We start from the raw sequence: 25642 nt of genomic DNA on the forward strand, positions 1-25642 counted from the left end.
GCTACTTGAGCCACCAGGGGTCACATGTGGCTGGTAGCTCCATCCGGCATTCCTACCTGTATGCTTTTTTGGTGATGAATGTGTGAGTGGTACCCCCTATGCCTAGGAGCTGGGGCTCAGGGATCAGTTGTCAGGCACATGGGATCTATTGCTGACTTAGAAATGTCCTGTCTGCTCCATTATCAATAAGGCACTTGAATGGTTTATTATCTATTTTAATGGTTAATTTTGGATGGGAGCCTTCTGAGATGCTGGATATCCATAAGGCTTCTATGGGAGTAGTTGTTGGTGCTGAGGGCTGCTCCTTCTGGAATTTTAAGGTTCCAGTGGCTTACAATCCTTATCATATACAGCAGTACAGTATCTCTTCCAGTGGAAACCTTTTCTGCAGTGCTGGACAGATTGTCTTAGGGGGGTTGGAATCTCTTTGGTGGAGAATGTTTTGTGGGCTTTCATTCCTCCAGTGTCCTGCCTCTCCACATTTGAAGTAGATTCCTTCTGTTTTTACTGCTGTTACAAATGCCTGAGCCACAGATGTAATCTGGGGTGATGCAGTTCCTATATCTCTGGTTGCCACAATCCACCTATCATGATGTTCCTCCCGGAGATCCTGGCAAGCAAGTCTAATTTCAGAAGTCATGTTTTCCAATACAATGGTTTTAAGAAGGAGGTTTCTGGATGTGGGGGTGGGAATTTTTCTTTCTAGGCTCATTTTAGTTCTGAGAATAAAATCAGATAGGTGTTCTCCCAGCTTTTGATGGAGAGAGAGCAGGGAGGAGGGAGGGTCTTCTGACCCTGAGGGTGGAATGAACTTGTCCCAAGCTTGGGTCAAACAGAGGCAGACCTGCTCATAGTACCCTGCTGGCTGAGTTGCCTGCTGTGCTCCAGTAGAAAAGTCTTCCTGGCCAAAGACTATTAAAACCCCATGGGCTATTACCTCTGCTGTGGTTTTGCCTGACTTGTTGATGGCATTCATCTCGAAATAAGGCTTCCCATTTCAAAAACATTGGTCCTGAAAGAGCAGAACAACAAGTATCTCTCCAATCTTGGGAGGTGTTTAAGTTGGCAATATGGCTCTGTAGGAGAGATTTTGTCCAGAGTGCATGGATGCCATCTTCCTTTACTGTCTGCCTGAGATTTTTTAAAGTCTGAGTCTTGGAATGGGTACCAATTAAGGGGTTTATTATGGCTTGGGTTGATATTAACTGGGAATGCTTGACCGGTTTCGGTTTTTAGTTCTGTATCGGACTCCCGAGTAGCATGAGAGGTGGGGTTAATTTTTAAAAAAGAGTCTCAAATATTACAAAGTTGTTGGGTGGTAAATGGTTGGGAGTAAGGGACTATGGAGTTAGGTGGGACTTCATCTATGAGTTTTGAAGATACTTTGCTTTTACGGCTTGGAGAATGGGAAGGAAACATGTAGCAGTGAGAGATGGGGAACTGGTGTTAGCCACTAGAAAGTCTCAAATGCCAGAAAAGCAAGAGGCTCCCAGGACGCAATGGGGATTACTTTAGCCAAAATATCCAACAAAGGGGATATACAACCTGTAGAGACCATCTCCAGTAAATAGGCACAGTGCCCAATTGAAGGATGGGGCCACTCATGCATCTCAAAAATTTTAATCCATAAATGTTTCTGTCCAAAGAAAAGACAAGGACATAAAGTAGAACAGAGACTGAATAAAAGGCCATACAGATACTGCCTCTCCTAGGAATCCATCCAATCTGCAGACACCAACCCTCCCTAATGCTTGCTGACAGGAGCCTAGTATGAGTGTTCTCTGAGGGGTTCTACCAGCACCTGACTAATACAGATGCAAATACTTACGGCCAACCAGTAGCCTGAGCTGGGGGAGACCAAGGCAAGAGCTAGGGAAAGGACTTAAGAAGCTGAATGGGATTGCAATCCTATAGGATGAACAATATCAAATAACTGGACCAACCAAAGATCCCTGTGACTAAACCACCAACCAATGAGTATACATGGAGGAAGCCATGGCTCTACATAGATATGTAGCAGAAAATGACCTTATTTGACATCAATGGGAAGGGAGGCTCTTGCTCCTGTGGAGGCTTTATGCCCCAGAGTAGGGGGATATTAGAGGAGTGAGGCTGAGTGGGTAAGTGGGTATAGGAGCACCTTCATAGAGGCAAAAGAGAGTGGGGAGGGGGAATAGAATGGTGTGGGTCTATGGTGGGGTAATCAGGAAGGGGAATAACATTTGAAGTGTTTATGAATAAAATGATTAATAAAAAGTATTAGTATTAAATACTTATTTCATGTAAATAAAGACAATATGAAAGAGACAAATTGTAAGGACTGTAATAAGAACAAATGAATATTTTACTGATAAATAATGGAAAAGAAACTTTTACATATCAGTTATTTCAAAAAAAGTTTATGCTTTTATGTTTTGCTAAAATTTATTTAAATTGATAGTCTGTTATATTTACAAATCACTCTGTTTGAGCCTGGACTTTGGGGATGTAGGAGACTCATCACTTCTTATGAAAAAATGGTCTAAGTTTAATTTTTTCCTTGGAATTTGAATAACTACTCATTTACATAAGACATCACAACATTACAGGCAAATATGGGCAAGTGTTCCACAAGATTCCAGAATATCTAATTTTATGGGTCTCTTTGCAAACAATTCTCTAGACTTTTCTAATTAATATAATATTATAACCAGAAGCACTGTGCAAATATTATTCATTATTTTTATTATTTTCTTGCTTATGAATTACACATACATCAAGTGACGATTATATTTATTTACAGCATGTCAAATAGAAACCACTCTGGATATCCTGCATTTAAAAAAACAATAAAGCATGGTCTAAAACTGTAGTCATGTGGGTAGAATTCTGAGTGCTTGTGAGAACACATTCAAAAAAAACAATACAAGAAATTGGTGATTTTAGTTTCTTCAAAACATAGACTTTATTCTTGGAATGTGTGCCTCCCAGGTATAGCAGATAGAAGTTAACTTACTTCACATTATACTTTATTTCTTGCTACTGTTATTCAGCTAATGTTCACAAAATTCCTTATATGCTTCTATCGATAAACATGATTTTTGCCATGTGCAGCATCTTGTGAGTGGATATATTTTGAACTCATGAGAAGTATACTCATTTGGTTTTTCTTAACCCTCAGAACATAAATCGTCTAAGGCTTTGAACTTTATAGTTCGGTACTGGATACAACTGTAGTCTGTCTCACTTGTCTGCTCCATTCTCCCATGTCTTATCCTGCTAGAACAGTGATAGTAACCAACATACAGAACTGTTCCAACCATCACTGCAAACCTCTCACAATGAGCCACATTATGGTCTCTCCTACCTGCTGCACTTTGTCTGCCAGGGCTACTGGGAAGAAGTAGTAGCCTTGGGGATTCGTTGTAAATAGAATCATACTGAGCACAACCTGTGAAGGTTAGCTTTTTAAAATTAGACCTTAATAAGCAGCCCATGATGACTGGTTTTATTGTCAAGTGTTTATTCTTGCTTTTAAAATTGGAATGAATGGCATTCCAGTGCTATTTCTTAACCATCTAAGTTTGTGGGGTTTTTTTAGAAAGCAGAGCTAAATACACACCCATGAATTTATTTCTCATCTATGTATTTTCTTCACTGAAATGTCTTTTGTCCATTTTCTATCTGGAGATCTTTTGAACTCTGTACATAGTCTCACTGCATGTTCTTTACTACATGGGTTGTTTGCAAATGTCTATGCCAGGCCTTTGCTTGCTTTTATTTTGTCAGTACTACTTTTCATACAAGAAAAGACTTTCTAATCGATATTCTGTAAGAGTCCAGATTCTTCCTGTTCTTTCCATATAGTGAGCTCTGGAATCATATCAAATCTTTACAGAGTCATAACTCCTAGAAATTTCCCTAATGGTTTCTTCTAAAAATTATAGACGTTAATTTTGCATTGAAATATTTGATCCAGTTGGGGCTTATAAATAATAAAGTTATTATATTTAAATTGATTGAATGCATGAACTTAAGATCTTAACCACATGCTCTAGCATGAAATGATTTGAGACTTTATATTGTTTGGTTTTTTTTGGTAATTTCTTCCCAATCTCAGGCAGATTACAGTAAAATGCTTCCCCAAGGCTACCTGTGCATATTCATTGATTCTCAGAGCTCAAGTACCATATCCAGATATCAGCTCCTATTGTGCTGGAAATTCACCCTCTGGGGGCAACGAATGTCCTGAGAACACAGGTACAATAGCACCTGTCCAGAGTTAGCAGGGTTCTTACTTTATAGGGTTGCGAGAAATAAATTATTTAGATATTATCAAATTGTTTCATGTTCATAGCAGAAAAGTAGAGACACATAAATGAATGGAATAAAGGACCAAAAGTAGCTCCTGTCCAGAAAAGTCAAATGATTTTTCACAAAACTGAAAACACAATAAAAAGAAAAAATGACCAGCTTTACACCAATGTTTCTGGGACAGTTAAATATCCTACACATGAGAAAATGTTTCTTACAGAAACTGTGAGTTACCAAATAAAAACCCCAGCATCATATGTGCTACACCTTTCCTGGAACTCTTAGTCATGAATATTCTAGAGACATACAAAATAATACAGGGTCTTCTCTGTGTATTGGTTGGTTGGTCTGGCCTATTTTTTGGTCATATTTATGTTTTCAGAGAATCAATTCTTTGATTCTCTATAAATATGGGAATTATATTTAATTAATTTTCATCCTGTTCTAACTACTTCTATATGGCTTCTGATTTGGAGCTTATCTTTCTATGGACATTCCAATATCCTATAGTGTATTATTAGCTTATTTATTTAATATCACCCTAATTGTTTAGTGTAAGCACTTTTATCTATAACCATCCCACTTGAGACTGATTTTATTTTATCTCATGGATTTTGGTATATTATGTTTTCATTTCCATAGAAGTTATTTTATTTCATTCTTGATTTACTTAATGACTCATTCATCATAAATGATGTACTGTTAAATTTCCATGAATTTGTATAGGTACTTTAGTTTCTTTTGCTATTGATTTTCATCACTGTCCATTGTGATCACATAGAATAGAATAAATTATTTTAAATTTCCTATAAAATGCCCCTAACTTCATTCTGTAGTATTTGAATGAATTGTTCTGTAGGATTCATTTAGTCTATGATGAAATTTAGCCAATTCTTTTGGCTTATTTTTTACTAGTATATTCTGACTACTGGTGAAAGTGGAATATTGAAGTTGCTCACTATTACTTTGTTGATTTAATTATGTATATTTACATCTAGTAGCATTTGTTTTAAGAATTGAGTATACCCCAATTTGGAACATATATCTTTAAAATTGTAATATCTTTCTCACAGATTACATATTCAGTGGGAAGTGACTTTGAAAAAGTCAATTCTTACTTTGTTTTGAAGTTTATGTTTGCACATATTATAATAAAGAGTTCTCTGGTTAGATTTCTTTGAATTCTGTTATTTCATTCTTTCCCCCTAAAGTTGCATCAGTATTAGTCTATGAGATAAGATTCTTTGAAAAAAGAGTGGACACATTTCATAACCAAATCCAATAATCTGTGTCTTTTAGTTGGGAATTGAGTCTCTGAATATTTTCAAAATTATTATTAAAAGAAGTATATTAATTCCTGACATTTTGTTAATTTTGTGGAATTTTATAGTTTCTTAATTCTCTTTGGTTTAGCTACCCTTTACCATATCTTACACTTCCCTGTTGTATTTTAGTATATAGATATCTCTAGTTTCAGGCAAGGATTCTATTGTTTATCCACTATAGAGTTTTACTGCTGCTCTTGAATCCATTATTCTGTGTTTGTCCTGCAAAGTTTTTATTTTCTTCAGCTATGACTGATAGGTTCATTGGGTATAGTAAACTAAACTGGCTGCTATCTTTCAGATTTTATGTTTTTTTAAAAAAATTTCATTTGAGAAAATTACTGTTACAGATGATTGGTCTGTATTGACTTTTTTCTCAATTTAATCCCTCAATATATTTAATTACTTCTGTATATTTAGTCTTTTAACTACAGTAAAATATGAAGAAATTATTTTTGCCTTGTCTGTTTGATATGAAAATTGCCTTTTTCACATAATAGGCATAATTTCCCTTGGTTTTAGACATTCTCTAAAATGATTTTTATTTCTGAAAATGTTTTTCTATTGTTAGCACACTGACTTAGCAATGGTTTTTTGTTGCAGGAAAAAACAAACAAACAAACTCCATGACCATGGCAACTCTTATAAAGAAAAACATTTAACTGGGCTTCTTTACAGTTCAGCGATTTAGTCCATTGTTATAGTGCAGAAAGCATGGTAGCATGCAAACAGACATGGTACTGGAAAAGTAGTCGAAAGTTCTATATCCAGATTGAGAGGCAGCAGGAAAAAAGAATAACACTGGGCCTGGCTTTAACATCTGAAATGTAAAATGCCACCCTCAGTGACACACTTTCTACAACAAGGTCATTTTTATTCCAAGAAGGCCATACAGTCTAATAGTGTCACTCCTTATAAGCCAATGGAGCTACCTTCATTCAAACCATTGCATTTCATTCCCTGGCAGTCATATCATTATGCAGAGTTGCATTTAGTTCAAATTCAAAAGTCCCTAGAGTTTATCCCAATCTCAACGATTTACAGTTGAAAGTGTCATCTGAAATTCATTCAATCTCTTAATTATAATCTCTTATGAAGTCAAAATGAAAAGCATATCACATACTTCCAATATACAGTGGCACAATATATAAATTACTGTTTCAAAGTGAAGGAAAGGGAGGACAGTGAGGAAACTTTGGACCAATGAAAGACTGAAAATCAGCTAGAAAACTTCCAAATTCTGCATCTCCACATATAATATCAAAGCACTCAAGATCTTCAACTTGTTTCATTTTTGTTGAATCCAACATACTTCTTTCTCCTGGACTGGTTCCACTCCCTGTTAGCAGAATTTCTGGACAGGTATCACACCACACGATTCTGGCATGTCCAGCATCATGGGGTCTCCAAGACAATCCAGGCTTCACATTTACATCTTCATACAATGAACTCTCTAGGTGTTCCATGCAGAGATCCCCCTAAAATATGCTTGTTCTTAGAAGCTTTCCTTAGTTAAGGAAGGAAATTCTATAACCTGTTTCTTGCATCGTTTACTTTAAATCCATCACAATGTGGCTGAAACTGCCAGGTTCTACTGTCTGCTGGGACTTGACCATTGGCCAGCTTCCTTGTACAAACACAGTTTATCCAGATTTCTACATTTGATGGCTTCATTTACTGCCTAAGCTTGACTGCCCTGGCACTTGCTCTACAGAGCAAGTTGGCCTTGAACTCAGAAACCACCAGCTTCTGCCTTCAATTGCTTTGATTAAAAGTGTGCAAAATATTGGCTACCAGTAACCTTTTCTTTAAATCCTTTTCACTTTTCCCTAACCTATTTTCACAATTTGAAAGTTTATATTAGTTGTGACTTTTTCTGGGGTCACAACTACCTTTGTTACACTGTTGTTTTTTCTTGAACCTGCTTACAATCACAAGTGTTCACTTTCTCCTCCAATTTTACATTTTATACTTTCCCTTGCTTAGCTTTCTCATTTTCACTATAGTCTGCCCACGAATAGCCAAAATTTTCACACAAAATAGCCAATGTTTGGAAAAGTTCTCTTCCAAAGCCGTCTGAGGGAGATTGGTTAGCCAAGATCAGAGAGCAGTCACATTTTCACAAAAATATCTCAACAACAGTCTCTAATCCATTAAGGAGGAAATAAATAATTCTTTTTAAAAAATACAGGAAAACACAGGCAAAGAGGTAGAATCTAATGAAGATAAAACAAATATACTCTTTAAGGACATACAGGAAAATACAAACAAGTGAAGAAACTGAACATAATGGTCGAAGACATAAAAATGGAAATAGAAAGAATAAAGAAATCACAAATGGATGCAACCCTGGAGATAGAAAACCCAGGAAAGAGAACAGGAACTACAGATGCAAGTGTCACCAACAGAATACAAGAGATAGAAGAGAGAATCTCTATGTAGAAGATACCATGGATGATATTGATACAAGGATCAAAGAAAATGCCAAATATAAAAAGTTCCTGACCTCAAACATCCAGACAATTTGTGACTCGATGAAAAGACCAAATAAAATAATAACAGGAATAGAAGAAGTGGAAGAGTCCCATTAAACAGGCCAGAAAACATCTTCAACAAAGTAATAGAAGAAAACTTCACTGAAGAAAAAGATGTCCATAAACATATAAGAAGCCTATAGAACAGCAAATAGATTATAACTTAAAAGAAATTCCTCCTGCCACATAATATGTTATATATACAGAAAATCTATAGAAACATACTAAATATGTAAAAACATAATAAATATACAGAACATAGAATATTAAAAGCTTTAAGGGAAAAGGGAAATGTAACATATAAATGCTATAAGAAACACACCTCAGAAACAGAGATAGATACCTCAGAGTGAAGAACTGGATAAAAACTTTTCAAGCAAATGGTTCGTAAATAAATAAATAAATAAATGGAATAGCCATTCTAATATCTCATAAAATGGAATTTCAAGCAATAGTAAGCAAAAAGGATGGGGAAAGACACTTCATACTCATCAAAGAGAAATAAAATACAATGAAGTTTCAATTCTGAACAACTATGCCCCAAATGCAAGGGCACTCACATTCATAAAAAAACAAAAAAAAAAAACAAAAAAAAACAAAAACAAAAAAAAAACTTTACTAAAGCTCAAAAGTCACATTGGAACTCACACAATAATAATAGTGGGAGACTTCAACACCCCACTTTCATCAATATACAGGTCATCAAAACAGAAGCTAAACCGAGACAAAATGAAACTAACAAATTATGAACACAATGGATTTAACAGATAACTACAGAGCTCCAAACAAAAGAACATACCTTCTTCCTAGCACCTCACAGAAAGTTCTCCAAAACTGACAATAACATTGGACACAAAACCAACCCCAACAAGATTGAAATAACCCCATACATCATAGCAGATCACGTTGGGTTAAGCCTGTACTTCAATAAAAACAAAAACAACAGAAACCCCACATACTAACAGAAACTGAGCAACTCACTACTCAGTGATAACTTGGTTAGGGAAAAAATTAAATACTTTTTATACCATTCAATGAAAATGCAGGCACAATATATCCAAACTCATGGAACATAATGAAAGCATTGGGTTTTTTTTCCTACTTTTTTTTTAATTTTTAATATTTTTTATTACATATTTTCCTCAATTACATTTCCAATGCAATCCCAAAAGTCCCCCATACCTCCCCCACTTCCCTACCCACCCATTCCCATTCTTTTGACCCTGGCATTCCCCTGTATTGGGGCATATAAAGTTTGCAAGTCCAATGGGCCTCTCTTTCCAGTGATGGCCAACTAGGCCATCTTTCGATACATATGCAGCTAGAGACAAGAGCTCCGGGGTACTGGTTAGTTCATCATGTTGTTCTCCCTATAGGGTTGCATATCCCTTTAACTCCTTGGGTACTTTCTCTAGCTTCTCCATTGGGAGCCCTGTGATCCAGCCAATAGCTGACTGTGAGCATCCACTTCTGTGTTTGCTAGGCCACGGCATAGTCACACAAGAGACAGCTATATCTGGGTCCTTTCAGGAAAATCTTGCTAGTGTATGTAATGGTGTCAGCGTTTGGAAGCTGATTATGGGATGGATCCCTGGATATGGCAGTCTCTAGATGGTCCATCCTTTCATCACAGCTCGAAACTTTGTCTCTGTAATTCCTTCAATGGGTGCTTTGTTCCCAATTCTAACAAGGGGCATAGTGTCCACACTTTGGTCTTCATTCTTCTTGAGTTTCATGCGTTTAACAAATTGTATCTTATATCTTAGGTATCCTAAGTTTTGGGCTAATATCCACTTATCAGTGAATACATATTGTGTGAGTTCCTTTGTGATTGTGTTACCTCACTCAAGATGATGCCCTCCAGGTCCATCCATTTGGTTAGGAATTTCATAAATTCATTCTTTTTAATAGATGAGTAGTACTCCATTGTGTAAATGTACCATAATTTCTGTATCTGGGTTCTTTCCAGCTTCTGGCTATTATAAATAAGGTTGCTATGAACATAGTGGAGCATGTGTCCTTCTTACTGGTTGAGACATCTTCTGGATATATGCCCAGGAGAGGTATTGACGGATCCTCCAGTAGTACTATGTCCAATTTTCTGAGGAACTGCCAGACTGATTTCCAGAGTGGTTGTACAAGCTTGCAATCCCACCAAAAATGGAGGAGTGTTCCTCTTTCTCCACATCCTCGTCAGCATCTGCTGTCACCTGAATTTTTGATCTTAATCATTATGACTGGTGTGAGGGGGAATCTCAGGATTGTTTTGATTTGCATTTCCCTGATGATTACGGATGTTGAACATTTTTTCAGGTGCTTCTCTGCCATTCGGTATTCCTCAGGTGAGAATTCTTTGCTCAGTTCTAAGCCCCATTTTTTAATGGGGTTATTTGATTTTCTGGAGTCCACCTTCTTGAGTTCTTTATATATATTGGATATTAGTCCCTTATCTGATTTAGGATAGGTAAAGATCCTTTCCCAATCTGTTGGTGGTTTTTTTTTTTGTCTTATTGATGGTGTCTTTTGCCTTGCAGAAGCTTTGAAGTTTCATGAGGTCCCACTTGTCAATTCTCGATCATACAGCACAAGCCATTGCTGTTCTATTCAAGAATTTTTCCCCTGTGCCCATATCTTCAAGGCTTTTCCCCACTTTCTCCTCTATAAGTTTCAGTGTCTCTGGTTTTATGTGAAGTTCCTTGATCCACTTAGACTTGTCCTTAGTACAAGGAGATAGGAATGGATCGATTCGCATTCTTCTACATGATAACAACCAGTTGTGCCAGCACCATTAGTTGAAAATGCTGTCTTTCTTCCACTGGAAGGTTTTAGCTCCCTTGTCAAAGATCAAGGGACTGTAGGTGTGTGGGTTCATTTCTGGGTCTTCAATTCTATTCCATTGGTCTACTTGTCTGTCACTATACCAGTACCACGCAGTTTTTATCACAATTGCTCTGTAGTAAAGCATTAGGTCCGGCATGGTGATTCAACCAGAGGTTCTTTTATCCTTGAGAAGAGTTTTTGCTATCCTAGGTTTTTTGTAATTCCAGATGAATTTGCAGATTGCACTTTCTAATTTGTTGAAGAATTGAGTTGGAATTTTGATGGGGATTGCATTGAATCTGTAAATTGCTTTTGGCAAGATAGCCATCTTTACAATATTGATCCTGCCAATCCATGAGCATGGGAGATCTTTCCATCTTCTGAGATCTTCTATAATTTCTTTCTTCAGAGACTTGAAGTTTTTATTATACAGATCTTTCACTTCCTTAGTTAGAGTCACGCCAAGATATTTTATATTGTTTGTGACTATTGAGAAGGTGTTGTTTCCATAATTTCTTTCTCAGCCTGTTTATTCTTTGTGTAGAGAAAGGCCATTGATTTGTTTGAGTTAATTTTATATCCAGCTACTTCACAGAAGCTGTTTATCAGGTTTAGGAGTTCTTTGGTGGAATTTTTAGGGTCACTTATATATACTATCATATCATCTGCAAAAAGTGATATTTTGATTTCATCTTTTCCAATTTGTATCCCTTTGATCAACTTTTGTTGTCGAATTGCTCTGTCTAGGACTTCAAGTATGATGTTGAATAGGTATGGAGAAAGTGGACAGCCTTGTCTAGTCCCTGATTTTAGAGGGATTGCTTCAAGCTTCTCACAATTTACTTTGATGTTGGCTAATGGTTTGCTGTAGATTGTTTTTATCATGTTTAGGTATGGGCCTTGAATTCCTGATCTTTCCAAGACTTTTATCATGAATGGGTGTTGGATCTTGTCAAATGCTTTTTCCGCATCTAACGAGATGATCATGTGGTTTTTGTCTTTGAGTTTGTTTATATACTGGATTACATTGATGGATTTCCGTATATTGAACCATCCCTGCATCCCTGGGATGAAACCTACTTGGTCAGGATGGATGATTGTTTGATGTGTTCTTGGATTCGGTTAGCAAGAACTTTATTGAGGATTTTTGCATCAATATTCATAAGGGATATTGGTCTGAAGTTTCCTATCTTTGTTGGGTCTTTTTGTGGTTTAGATATCAGAGTAATTGTGGCTTCATAGAATGAGTTGGGTAGAGTACCTTCTGTTTCTATTTTGTGGAATAGTTTGTGAAGAACTGGGATTAGATCTTCTTTGAAGGTCTGATAGAACTCTGCACTAAACCCATCTGGTCCTGGGCTTTTTTTGGTTTGGAAACTATTAATGAATGCTTCTATTTCTTTGGGGGATATAGGGCTGTTTAGATCATTAACCTGATCTTGATTCAACTTTGGTACCTGGTATCTGTCTAGAAACTTCTCCATTTCATCCAGGTTCTCCAGTTTTGATGAGTATAGCCTTTTATATAAGGATCTGATGGTGTTTTGGATGTCTTCAGGATCTGTTGATATGTCTCCTTTTTCATTTCTGATTTTGTTAATTAGAATGCTTTCCCTGTGCCCTCTAGTGAGTCTGGCTAAGCGTTTATCTATCTTGTTGATTTTCTCAAAGAACTAGCTCCTTGTTTGGTTGATTCTTTGAATAGTTCTTGTTTCCACTTGGTTGATTTCCCCCTGAGTTTGATTATTTCCTGCTGTCTACTCCTCTTGGGTGAATTTGCTTCCTTTTGTTCTAGTGCTTTTAGGTGTGTTGTCAAGCTGCTAATGTGTGCTCTCTCTAGTTTCTTTTTGGAGGCACTCAGAGCTATGAGTTTTCCTCTTAGAAATGCTTTCATTACATCCCATAAGTTTGGGTATGTTGTGGCTTCATTTTCATTGAACTCTAAAAAGTCCTTAATTTCTTTCTTTATTCCTTCCTTGACCGAGGTATCATTGAGAAGAGTGTTGTTCAGTTTCCACGTGAATGTTGGCTTTCTATTATTTATTTTGTTATTGAAGATCACCCTTAGTCCATGGTGATCTGATAGGATGCATGGGACAATTTCAATATTTTTGTATCTGTTGAGGCCTGTTTTGTGACCAATTATGTGGTCAATTTTGGAGAAGGTACCATGAGGTGCTGAGAAGAAGGTATATCCTTTTGTTTTAGGATAGAATGTTCTGTAGATATCTGTCAGATCCATTTGATTCATAACTTCTGTTAGTTTCACTGTGTCCCTGTTTAGTTTCTGTTTCCATGATGTGTCCATTGTTGAAAGTGGTGTGTTTAAGTCTCCCACTCTTATTGTATGAGGTGCAATGTGTGCTTTGAGATTTACTAAAGTTTCTTTAATGAATGTGGCTGCCTTTGTATTTCGAGCATAGATATTCAGAATTGATAGTTCCTCTTTGAGGATTTTACCTTTGATGTGTAGGAAGTGCCCCTCCTTGTTTTTTTTTGATGACTTTGGGTTGGAAGTCAATCTTATCAGATATTAGAATGGCTACTCCAGCTTGTTTCTTCATACCATTTGCTTGGAAAATTGTTTTCCAGCCTTTCATTCTGAGGTAGTGTCTATCTTTTTCTCTGAGATGAGTTTCCTGTAAGCAGCAAAATGCTGGGTCTTGTTTGTGTAGCCAGTTTGTTAGTCTATGTCTTTTTATTGGGGAGCTGAGTCCATTGATATTAAGAGATAATAAGGAAAAGTAATTGTTGCTTCCTGTTATTTTTGTTGTTAAAGTTGGCATTCTGTTCTTGTGGCTGTCTTCTTTTAGGTTTGTTGAGGGATTAACTTCTTGTTTTTTCTAGGGTGTGGTTCCTATCCTTGTATTGTTTTTTGTTTTTTGTTTTTTCTGTTATTATCCTTTGAAGGGCTGGATTCGTGGAGAGATAATATGTGAATTTGGTTTTGTCGTGGAATACTTTGGTTTCTCCATCTATGTTAATAGAGAGTTTGGCTGGGTATAGTTGCCTGGGCTGGAATTTGTGTTCTTTTATTGTCTGTATAACATCTGTCCAGGATCTTCTGGCTTTCATAGTCTCTGGTGAAAAATCTGGTGTAATTCTGATAGGCTTGCCTTTATATGTTACTTGGCCTTTTTCTCTTACTGCTTTTAGTATTCTATCTTTATTTAGTGCATTTGTTGTTCTGATTATTATGTGTTGGGACGTATTTCTTTTCTGGTCCAGTCTATTTGGAGTTCTGTAGGCTCCATGTATGTTCATGGGCATCTCTTTCTTTAGATTTGGGAAGTTTTCTTCTATAATTTTGTTGAAGATGTTTGCTGGTCCTTTGAGTTGAAAATCTTCATTCTCATCCACTCCTATTATCCGTAGGTTTGGTCTTCTCATGGTGTCCTGGATTTCCTGGATGTTTTGAGTTAGGATCTTTTTGCATTTTCCATTTTCTTTGATTATTGTGCCGATGTTCTCTATGGAATCTTCTGCACCTGAGATTCTCTCTTCCATCTCTTGTATTCTGTTACTGATGCTCAAATCTATGTTTCCAGATTTCTTTCCTAGGGTTTCTATCTCCAGCGTTGCCTCACTTTGGGTTTTCTTTATTGTGTCTACTTCCCTTTTTAGGTCTTGGATTGTTTTATTCAATTCCATCACCTGTTTGGTTGTGTTTTCCTGCAATTCTTTAAGGGATTTTTGTGCTTCCTCTTTAATGTCTTCTACTTGTTTAGCAGTGTTCTCCTGTATTTCTTTAAGTGAGTTATTAAAGTCCTTCTTGATGTCCTCTACCATCATCATGAGATATGCTTTTAAATCCATGTCTAGCTTTTCAGTTGTGTTGGGGTGCCCTGGACTGGCCGAAGTGGTAGTTCTGGGTTCTGATGATGGTGCGTGGTCTTGGTTTCTGTTAGTAAGATTCTTATGTTTACCTTTCGCCATCTGGTAATCTCTGGAGTTGTTATAGTTGTCTTTGTTTAGAGATTGTTCTTCTGGTGATTCTGATTACCGTCTATCAGCAGACCTGGGAGACAGGCTCTCTCCTCTGAGTTACAGTGGTTAGAGCACTCTCTGCTGACAAGCTCTCCTCTTACAGGGAAGGTACTCAGATATCTGGTGTTTGGATCTCCTCCTGGCTGAAGAAGAAGGCCCAAAACAGGACCTTTCCCAGATGTTGTGTTGCTTTGGCAGGTCATAGAAGCTGTCAGCTTCTGTGGTGTACACTCTCACCTGTGCAGACTAAGTTCCTAAGTTCGGTGGAGTCCCAGAACCAAGATGGTGCTCCCTGCTCCTGAGGCAGAGGGCTCCCGTGCAGGGCGGGCCACTGTCCTATGGCTGGGAGGGTGCCGGATGTCTCGAAAGCATTGTTAAGAGGAAAATTCATAGCAGTATATATCTTCATAAAGAAATTATAAAGATCCTATTCTAGCCACTTAATAGCATACCTGAGAGGTCTAGAACAAAAGGAAGCAAATAGGCCCAAGAGGATTAGAAGGTAGAAAGTCGTCAAAATTAGGGCAGAAACCAACCATTTAGAAACAAATAGGATAATACAAAGAATCAACAAACCCAATAGCTGGTTCTTTGAGAAAATCAACATGATAGATAATCCTTAGCCAAATTAACTAATGACTCAGAGTTAGTATCCAAATTAGCAATATCAGATATAAAAAGGGAGACATAACAGCAGAAACTGATGAAATTTTTAAAAAAATTATCAGATCTCATTACAAAAGACTATACTCAACTAAACTAAAAAACGTAGAGAATATTGAAATTTTTCTGGAAAGATTTCACATCCCAAAGTTAAATCAAGATCAGGTAAAATGCCTAAACAGTCCCATAACACCTAAGGAAATAAAAACAGTCATTAAAAGTCTCCCAACCAAGTCTGCACAGGTCAGCTCATGGACTTCGGAGGGTGAGTGAGCGGTCTGCAGAAGCAACACAGTTACTGGGACAGATCCCGTTTTGGGCTCCAGACATCCAGGCACCTTCCCTGCCAGAGAAAAGGTGACCCCTGGTAGGGTTCTGACTGCTGGAGCAGGCAAGGGAGCCATCTTGTGTCCCGGGTCCCTCAGAGACTGGTCTACACATGTGAGCAAGCAGACTGCAAAAGTGACACAGCTTCTGGGATAGGCAGAAGTTACACAGCTTCTGGGACAGACCCCTGTTTTGGGCTTCAGACATCCGGTCACCTTTCCCGCCAGAGCAGAGGTGTCTTCCTGGGAGGTCTCTGACCACCAGAGCAGGTGAGAGAGCCATCTTATGTCCCAAGTCGATTAGGGACCAGTCTGTGCAGGTGAGCATGCAGACTGCAGAGGCAACACAGCTTCTCAGACAGGCCCTGTTTCAGGCCTTCATCTTAAGCCTGCAGAGAGTACTCTGACCACTGAGACTCAGGAGAGAGCTGGACTCCCAGGACTGCTGACAGAGGCTAAGAGAATCACAGGAGAAACAAGCTCCAAACAGAGACAACTATAACAAGTAACACCAAAGATTGCCAGGTGGCAAAAGGCAAACATTAAGAATCTTACTAACAGAAACCAAGGCCATTCACCATCATCAGAACCCAGCATTCCCAACTCAGCAAGTCCTGGATACCCCAACACACCCAATAAGCAAGACTCGTATTTAAAATCATATCTCATGATGCTGGTAGAGGACTTTAAGAAAGGCATTTATAACTCACTTAAAGAAATACAGGAGAACAATGCAAAAGAGGTAGAAGTGCTTAAAGAACTACAGAAAAACACAACCAAACAGGTGATGGAATTGAACAAAACCATCCAAAACCTAAAAAGGGAAGTAGAAATAATAGAGAAAACCCAAAGTGAAACAACTCTGGAGATAGAAACCCTAGGAAAGAAATCTGGAACCATAGATGCGAGCATTAGCAACAGAATACAAGAGATGGAAGAGAGAATCTCAGGTGCAGAAGATTCCATAGAGAACATGGGCACAACAATCAAAGAAAAGGCAAAATGTAAAAAGATCCTAACTCAAAATGTCCAGGAAATCCAGAACACAACGAGCAGACCAAACCTACGGATAATAGGAGTAGATGACAATGAAGATTTTCAACTTAAAGGGCCAGCAAATATCTTCAACAAAATTATAGAAAAATACTTCCCAAACCGAAAGAGATACCCATGAACATACAAGAAGTCTACAGAATTCCAAATAGACTGGACCAGAAAAGAAATTCCTCCTGACACATAATCATCAGAACAACAAATGCACTAAATAAAGATAGACTATTAAAAGCAGCAAGGGAAAAAGGTCAAGTAACATATAAAGGCAGGCCTATCAGAATTACACCAGACTTCTCCCCAGAGACTATGAAAGCCAGAAGATCCTGGACAGATGTTATGCAGACCCTAAGAGAACACAAAGCCAACCAAGGCTACTACACCCAGCAGAACTCTCAATCACCACAGATGAAGAAACCAAAGCATTCCATGACAAAACCAAATTCACACAATATCTTTCCACAAATCCAGCCCTTCAAAGGATAATAAAGGGAAAACACCAATACTAAGATGGAAACTACACAGTAGAAAAAGCAAGAAAGTAATCCTTTAACAAAACTGAAAGAAGAAAGGCACAACAACAGATTCCCAACTTTAACAACAAAATGACAGCAAGCAACAATTACTTTTTTTTTGATTTCTCTAAACATCAATGGACAGAATTCCCCAATAAAAAGACATAGACTAACAGACTGGCTACACAAACAGGTCCCAACATTTTGGTGGTTATAGGAAACCCACCGCAGGGATAGACAGACACTATCTCAGAGTAAAAGCTGGAAAAGAAATTGTCCAAGCAAATCGCCCCAAGAAGCAAGCTGGAGTTCCCATTCTGATATCAAATAAAATTGACTTCCAACCCAAAGTTATCAAAAAAGACAAGGAGGGTCACTTCATACTCATCAAAGGTAAAATCTACTAAGATGAACTCTCAATTCTAAATATCTATGCTCAAAATGTAAGGGCAGCCACATTCATTAAAGAAACTTTAGTAAAGCTCAAAGCACACATTACACCTCACACAATAATAATGGAAGACTTCAACACCCAACTCTCACCAATGGACATATCCTGGAAACAGAAACTAAACAGAGACACATGGACACCAACAGAAGTTATGAAACAAATGGTTTTAACAGATATCTACAGAACATTTTATCCTAAAACAAAAGGATACACCCTCTTCTCAGCACCTCAAGGTACCTCCTCCAAAATTGAACATATAATTGGTCAAAAAACAGGCCTCAACATATACAAAAATATTGAAATTATCACATGCATCCTATCAGATCACCAGGGACTAAGTCTGATCTTCAATAACAACATAAATAATGGAAAGCCAACATTCACATGGGAAATGAACAACACTCTACTCAATGATACCTTGATCAAGGAAGAAATAAAAAAAATTAAAACTTTTTAGAGTTTAATGAAAATGAAGCCAGAACATACCCAAACCTATGGGACACAATGAAAGCAGTCCTAAAAGGAAAACTCATAGCCCTGAGTGCCTCTAAAAAGGTACTAGAGGAAACATATACTATCAGTCTGCCAGCACACACAGAAGCTCTAGAATGAAAGGAAGCAAATTCACCTAAGAGGAGTAGACGGCAGGAAATAATCAAACGTAGGGCTGAAATCAACCAAGTGGAAACAAAAAGAACTATTCAAAGAATCAACCAAACTAGGAGCTGGTTCTTTGAGAAAATCAACAAGATAGATAAACCCTTAGCAAGACTAACTAGACAGCACAGGGAGAGTATCCTAATTAACAAAATCAGAAATGAAAAAGGAGACATACCAAGAGATCCTGAGGAAATCCAAAACATCATCAGATCCTACTACAAAAGGCTCTACTCACCAAAACTGGAAAACCTGGATGAAATGAAAACTTCCTAGACAGATACCAGGAACCAAATTTAAATCAGGATCAGATTAACGATCTTAACAGTCCCATTTCCCCTAAAGAAATAGAAGCAGTCATTAATAGTCTCCCCCTGCCCAAAAAAAAGCCCAGGACCAGATGGGTTTAGTGCAGAGTTGTATCGGTCCTTCAAAGAAGACCTAGTTCCAACTGTCCTCAAACTATTGCAAAAAATAGAAACAGAAGGTACTCTATACAATTCATTCTAGGAAGCCACAATTACTCTGATACCTAAACCAAACAAAGTTCCTACAAAAAAAGAGAACTTCACACCAATTTCTCTTATGAATATCAATGCAAAAATACTCAATAAAATACTCACAAAATGAATTCAAGAACACATCAAAATGATCATCAATCATGACCAAGTAGGCTTCATCCCAGGGATGCAGGGATGGTTTAACATACAAAAATCCATCAATGTAATCCACCATATAAACAAACTCAAAGACAAAAATCACATGATCATTTCATTAGATGCTGAGAAAGAAATTGAAAAAAATCCAAGACCCCTTCATGATAAAGGTCATGGAAAGATCAGGAATTCAAGGCCCATACCTAAACATAATAAAAGCAATATACAGCAAACCAGTAGCCAACATCAAAGTAAATGGTGAGAAGCTAGAAGCATTCCCACTAAAATGAGGGACTAGAAAAGGCAGCCCACTTTCTCCCTACCTATTCAACATTGTACTTGAAGTCCTAGCCAGAGCAATTCGACAACAAAAGGAGATCAATGGGATACAAATTGGAAAGGAAGAAGGCAAAATATCACTTTTTGCAGATGATATGATAGTATATATAAGTGATCCTAAAAATTCTACCAGAGAACTCCTAAACCTGATAAACAGCTTAAGTGCAGTAGCTGGATATAAAATTAAGTCAAACAAATCATTGGCTTTTCTCTACACAAAGGATAAACAGGATGAGAAAGAAATTAGGGAAACAACAACCTTCACAATAGTCACAAATAATGTACAATACCTTGATGTGACTCTAAGTAAGGAATTGAAAGATATGTATGACAAGAACTTCAAGTCTCTGAAGAAAGAAATTGAAGAACATCTCAGAAGATTGAAAAACCTCCTGTGCTCATGGATTGGCAGGATTAATATAGTAAAAATGGCTATCCTCCCAAAAGCAATCTACAGATTTAATGCAATCCCCATCAAAATTCCAATTCAATTCCTCACTGAGTTAGGGCAATTTGCAAATTCATCTGGAATAACAAAAAACCTAGGATAGCAAAAACTATTCTCAAAAAGAAGAGAAATTCTTTGGGACTCACCATGCCTGAACTCAAGCTGAACTACTGAGCAATTGCGGTTAAAAATGCAAGGTACTGGTATAGCAACAGACAAGTAGACCAATGGAATATATTTGAAGACCCAGAAATAAACCCACACACCTATCGTCACCTGGTCTTTGACAAGGGAGCTAAAACCATCCAGTGGAAAAAAGACAGCATTTTCAACAAATGGTGCTGGCACAACTGGCGGTTATCATGTAGAAGAACGCAAATTGATCCATTCTTATCTCCTTGTACAAAGCTCAAGTCTAAGTGGACTGAAGACCTCCTCATAAAACCAGAGACACTGAAATTTATAGAGGAGAAAGTGGCAAAAAGCCTTAAAGATATGGGCACAGGGGAAAAATTCCTAAACAGAACAGTAATGGCCTGTGCTGTAAGATCAAGAATCAACAAATGAGACCTCATAGAACTGCAAAGGTGCTGTAGGGCAAAATATACTGTCAATAAGAAAAAAAGTCCTCCAACTGATTGGGAAAGAATTTTTACCAATCCTAAATCTGATAGGGGACTAATATCCAATATATACAAAGAGGTCAAGAAGCTGGACTCCAGAAATTCAAATAACCCCATTAAAAATGGGGTACAGAGCTAAACATAGAATTCTCAACTGAGAAATCTTGAAGGGCTAAGAAGAAATTGAAAAAATGTTCAACATCCTTAATCATGAGGGAAATGCAAATCAAAACAACCCTGAGATTCCACCTCACATCAGTCAGAATGGCTAGGATCAAAAATTCAGTTGACAGAGATGCTGGCATGGATGTGGAGAAGGGGAAACACTCCTCCATTGCTGGTGGGATTGCAAGATTGTAAAACCACTCTGGAAATCAGTCTGGAGGTTTCTCTGAAACCTGGACATAGTACTACCAGGAGATCCAGCAATGACTCTGCTGGGCATATACCCAGAAGATGTTCCAAATGTTAATAAGGACACATGCTCCACTATGTTCATAGCAGCCTTATTTATAATAGCCAGAAGCTGGAAAGAACCCAGATGTCCCTAGTATAAGGAATAAAATATCCATGAAAGGAGTTGAAGAGACAAACTTTGGAGCCAAGACAAAAGGATGGACCATCCAGAGACTGTCCCACTAGGGTGTTCATCCCAAAACTATCCACCAAACACAGACACTATTACATACGACAGAAAGATTTTGCTGAAAGTACCCTGATATAGCTTATCCTGTGAGGCTTTGCCAGTGCCTGGCAAATACAGAAGTGGATTCTCACAGTCATCTATAGGATGGAACACAGGACCCCCAATGTAGGTGCTAGAGAAAGTACCCAAGGAACTGAAGGGGTCTTCAACACTATAGGTGGAACAATAATATGAGCTAACCATTACCCCCAGAACTCTTTTCTCTAGCTGCATATGTAGGAGAATATGGCCTAGTCGGCCATTATTGGGAAGAGAGGACCCTTTGTCTAGCAAACTTTTTATGCCACAATACAGGGGAAGGCCAGGGCCAAGAAATAGGAGTGAGTGGGTGAAGGAGCAGGGCAGGGTGAGGGTAGAGGGGACTTTTGGGACAGCATTTGAAATGTAAATGAAGAAAATATCTAATAAAATATATTTAAATTTAAAAAAAAAAAGATAATAAAGGGAAAACACCAACACAAGGATGGCAACTACAACCTAGAAAAAGCAAGAAAGTAACCCTTCAACAAACCTATAAGAAGACAGCCGCAAGAACAGAGTCCCAACTTTAACAACAAAAATGACAGCAAGCAACAATTACTTTTCTTTAATTTCTCTTAACATCAATGAGCTCAATTCCCCAATAAAAAGACCTGGACTAATAGACTGGCTACACAAACAGGACTCAACAATTTGCTACTTACAGGAAACCCACCTCAGGGAAAAAGACAGATGCTATCTCAGAGTGAAAGGCTGGAAAACAATTCTCCAAGCAAACGGTCCAAAGAAACAAGCTGGAGTAGCCATTCTAATATCAAATAAAATTGACTTGTAACCCAAAGTTATCAAAAAACATAAGGACGGGCACATCATACTCATCAAAGTTAAAATCTACTAAGATGAACTCTCAATTCTAAATATCTATGCTCCATATACAAGAGGAGACACATTCATTAAAGAAACTTTAGTAAAGCTCAAAGCACACATTGCACCTCATACAATAATTGGGGAGACTTCAACACCCAACTCTCACCAATGGACAGATCCTGGAAACAGAAACAAAACAGAGACACATGGACACAAAGAGAAGTTATGAAACAAATGGTTTTAATAGATATCTACAGAACATTTTATCCTAAAACAAAAGGATATACCACCTTCTCAGCACCACATGGTACCTCCTCCAAAATTCACCATATAATTGGTCAAAAAACATGCCTCCACAGATACAAAAATATTGAAATTATCCCATGCATCCTATCTGATCACTATGGACTAAGGCTGATCTTCAATAACAACATGAATCATAGAAAGCCAACATTCATGTGGAAAATGAACAACTCTCTTCTTAATGATTCCTTGGTCAAGGATCAAATGAAGAAATTAAAGACTTTGTAGAGTTTAATGAAAATGAAGCCAAAACATACCCAAACTTATGGGACACAATGAAAGCAATCCTAAGAGGAAAACTCATAGCCCTGAGTGCCTCCAAAAAGAATCTAGAGAGAGCACACACTAGCAGCTTGGAAACTCACCTAAAACCTTTAGAACAAAAGGAAGCAAATTCACCTAAGAGTAGTAGATGGCAGGAAATAATAATTATGGAAACAGTACCATTCACAATATCACAAAAAATTTATAAAAAAACTTCGTGTAGTTCAAAAAGCAAGTGAAATATCTGTATGACAAGAACTTCATGTCTCTGAAGAAAGTAATTGAAGAAGATCACAGAAGTTGGAAAGATCTCCCCTTGCTCATGGATTTGCAGGATTAATATAGTAAAAATGGCTGTCCTACTGAAAGCAATCTACAGAGCAATGCAATCTCGATGAAAATTCCAACTAAATTCTTCACTGAGTTAGAAAGGGCAATTTGAAAATTCATTTGGAATAATAAAAATCTAGGATAGCAAAAACTATTCTCAACAATAAAAGAACCTCTGGTGGAATCACCATGGCTAACCTTAAGCTGTACTACAGAGCAATTTTGATTAAAAAATGCATTGTACTGGTACAGCTACAGACAGGTAGATCAATGGAATAGAACTGAAGACCCAGAAATGAATCCACACACCAATGGTCACTTGATCTTTGACAAAGGAGCTAAAACCATCCAGTGGAAAAAAAGACAGTTTTTTCAACAAATGGTGCTGGCACAACTGGTGGTTATCATGTAAAAGAATGCAAATTGATCCATTTTTATCTCCTTGTACAAAGCTCAAGTCTAAGTGAATCAAAGACCTCCACATAAAACCAGAGACACTGAAATTTATAGAGGAGAAAGTGGTGAAAAGCCTCAAATATATGGGCACAGAGGAAAAGTTCCTAAACAGAACAGCAATGGCTTGTGGGGTAAGATCAAGAATTGACAAATGGGACCTCATAAAATTGCAGAACTGTCAATAAGACAAAAAAGCTACCAGCAGTTTGGGAAAGAATGTTTCCAATCCTAAATCTGATAGGGGACTAATATCCAAAATATACAAAGAGCTCAAGAAGCTGGACTCCAGAAATTCAAATAACCCCATTAAAAAATGGGGTACAGAGCTAAACAAAGAATTCTCAACTGAGGAATACTGAAGGGCTGAGAAGCACCTGAAAAAATGTTCAATATCCTTAACCATCAGGGAAATGCAAATCAAAACAACCTTGAGATTCCACCTCACACCAGTCAGAATGGCTAAGATCAAAAATTCAGGTGACAGTAGATGCTGGCAAGGATGTGGAGAAAGAGGAACACTCCTCCATTGCTGGTGGGATTACAAGCTGGTACAACCACTCTGGAAGTCAGTCTGGCAGTTCCTCAGAACATTGGACATAGTACTACTGGAAGATCCAGCATACCTCTCCTGGAAATATACCCAGAAGATGTTCCAACTGGTAATAAGGACTATGTTTTACTATGTTCAGACAGCCCTATTCATAATAGCTAGAAGCTGGAAAGAACCCAGATGTCCCTCAACAGAGGAATGGATACAGAAAATGTGATACATTTACACAATGGAGTATTACTCAGCTATTAAAAACAATGAATTTATGAAATATCTGGAGGATATCATCCTGAGTGAGATAACCCAATCACAAAAGAAGTCACTAAATATGCACTCACTGGTAAGTGAATATTATCCCAGAAACTTAGAATGCCCAAGATACAATTTGCAAAACACAAGAAAATATAGAATAAGGAAGACCAACGTGTGGATACTTTGTTCCTCTTCAGAATAGGGAATAAATTACCCATGAAAGAAGTTACAGAGACAAAGTTTGGATCTAAGATGAAAGGATGGATTATCTGGAGATAACCCCACCCAAGGACCCATCCCATAATCAGCCACCAAACCCAGACACTATTTCATATGCCAGCAAGTTTTTGCTGAAGACCCCTGATATAGCTGTCTCTAGTGAGCCTATGCCAGTGCCTGGCAAATACAGAAGTGAATGTTCTTAGTCATCTATAGGATGGAACACAGGGCCACCAATGGAGGAGCTAGAGAAAGTACCCAAGTAGCTGAAGGGGTCTGCAATCCTATAGGTGGAACAATATGAACTAACCAGTACCCCCAGAGATGGTGTCTCTAGCTGCATATGTAGCAGAAGATGGCCTAGTCGGCCATCATTGGGAAGAGAGACCCCTCGGTTTTACAAACTTTATAGGCCAGGGCCAAGAAGTGGGAATGGGTGGGTAGGGGGGCAGAGCAGGGGAAGGTATAGGGAACTTTAAGGATAGCATTTGAAAATGTAAATAAAGAAAATATCTAATAAAATAAAATAAAATAATTCATTAAAAAGTCTCCCAACCAAACCAAGCCAAACCAAACCAAACCAAACCAAACCAAACCAAACCAAAATATAACAAAACAAAACAAAACAAAACAAAACAAAACAAGGCTAAATAATTTTAGTGTACAATTCTATAAGACCTTCAAGGATAAATGAATAACGGCACTCCACAAATTATTCCACAAATAGAAATAGAAGGAACACTACCTAATTCATTCTATTAGGCTACAGTTATTCTGATACCTAACCACACAAAGGCAGTAGGGGAGTGTTCTTCTTTCTCCACATCCTTATCAGCATGTGCTGTCACTTGAGTTTTTGACCTTAGTCATTCTGATTGATGGAATCTCAGGGTCATTTTGATTTTCATTTTCCTAATGACTAAGAATATTGAACATTTCTTTAAGTGCTTCTTGGCCATTCAAAATTCCTCGGTTGGGAATTCTCTGTTTAGCACTGTATCCCATTGTTTAATTGGGTTATTTGGTCTT

The sequence above is a fragment of the Mus caroli genome, unplaced genomic scaffold (assembly GCF_978045245.1).
Source record: "Mus caroli unplaced genomic scaffold, Mus_caroli_1 scaffold_1, whole genome shotgun sequence".
NCBI classification, from domain to species: domain Eukaryota; kingdom Metazoa; phylum Chordata; class Mammalia; order Rodentia; family Muridae; genus Mus; species Mus caroli.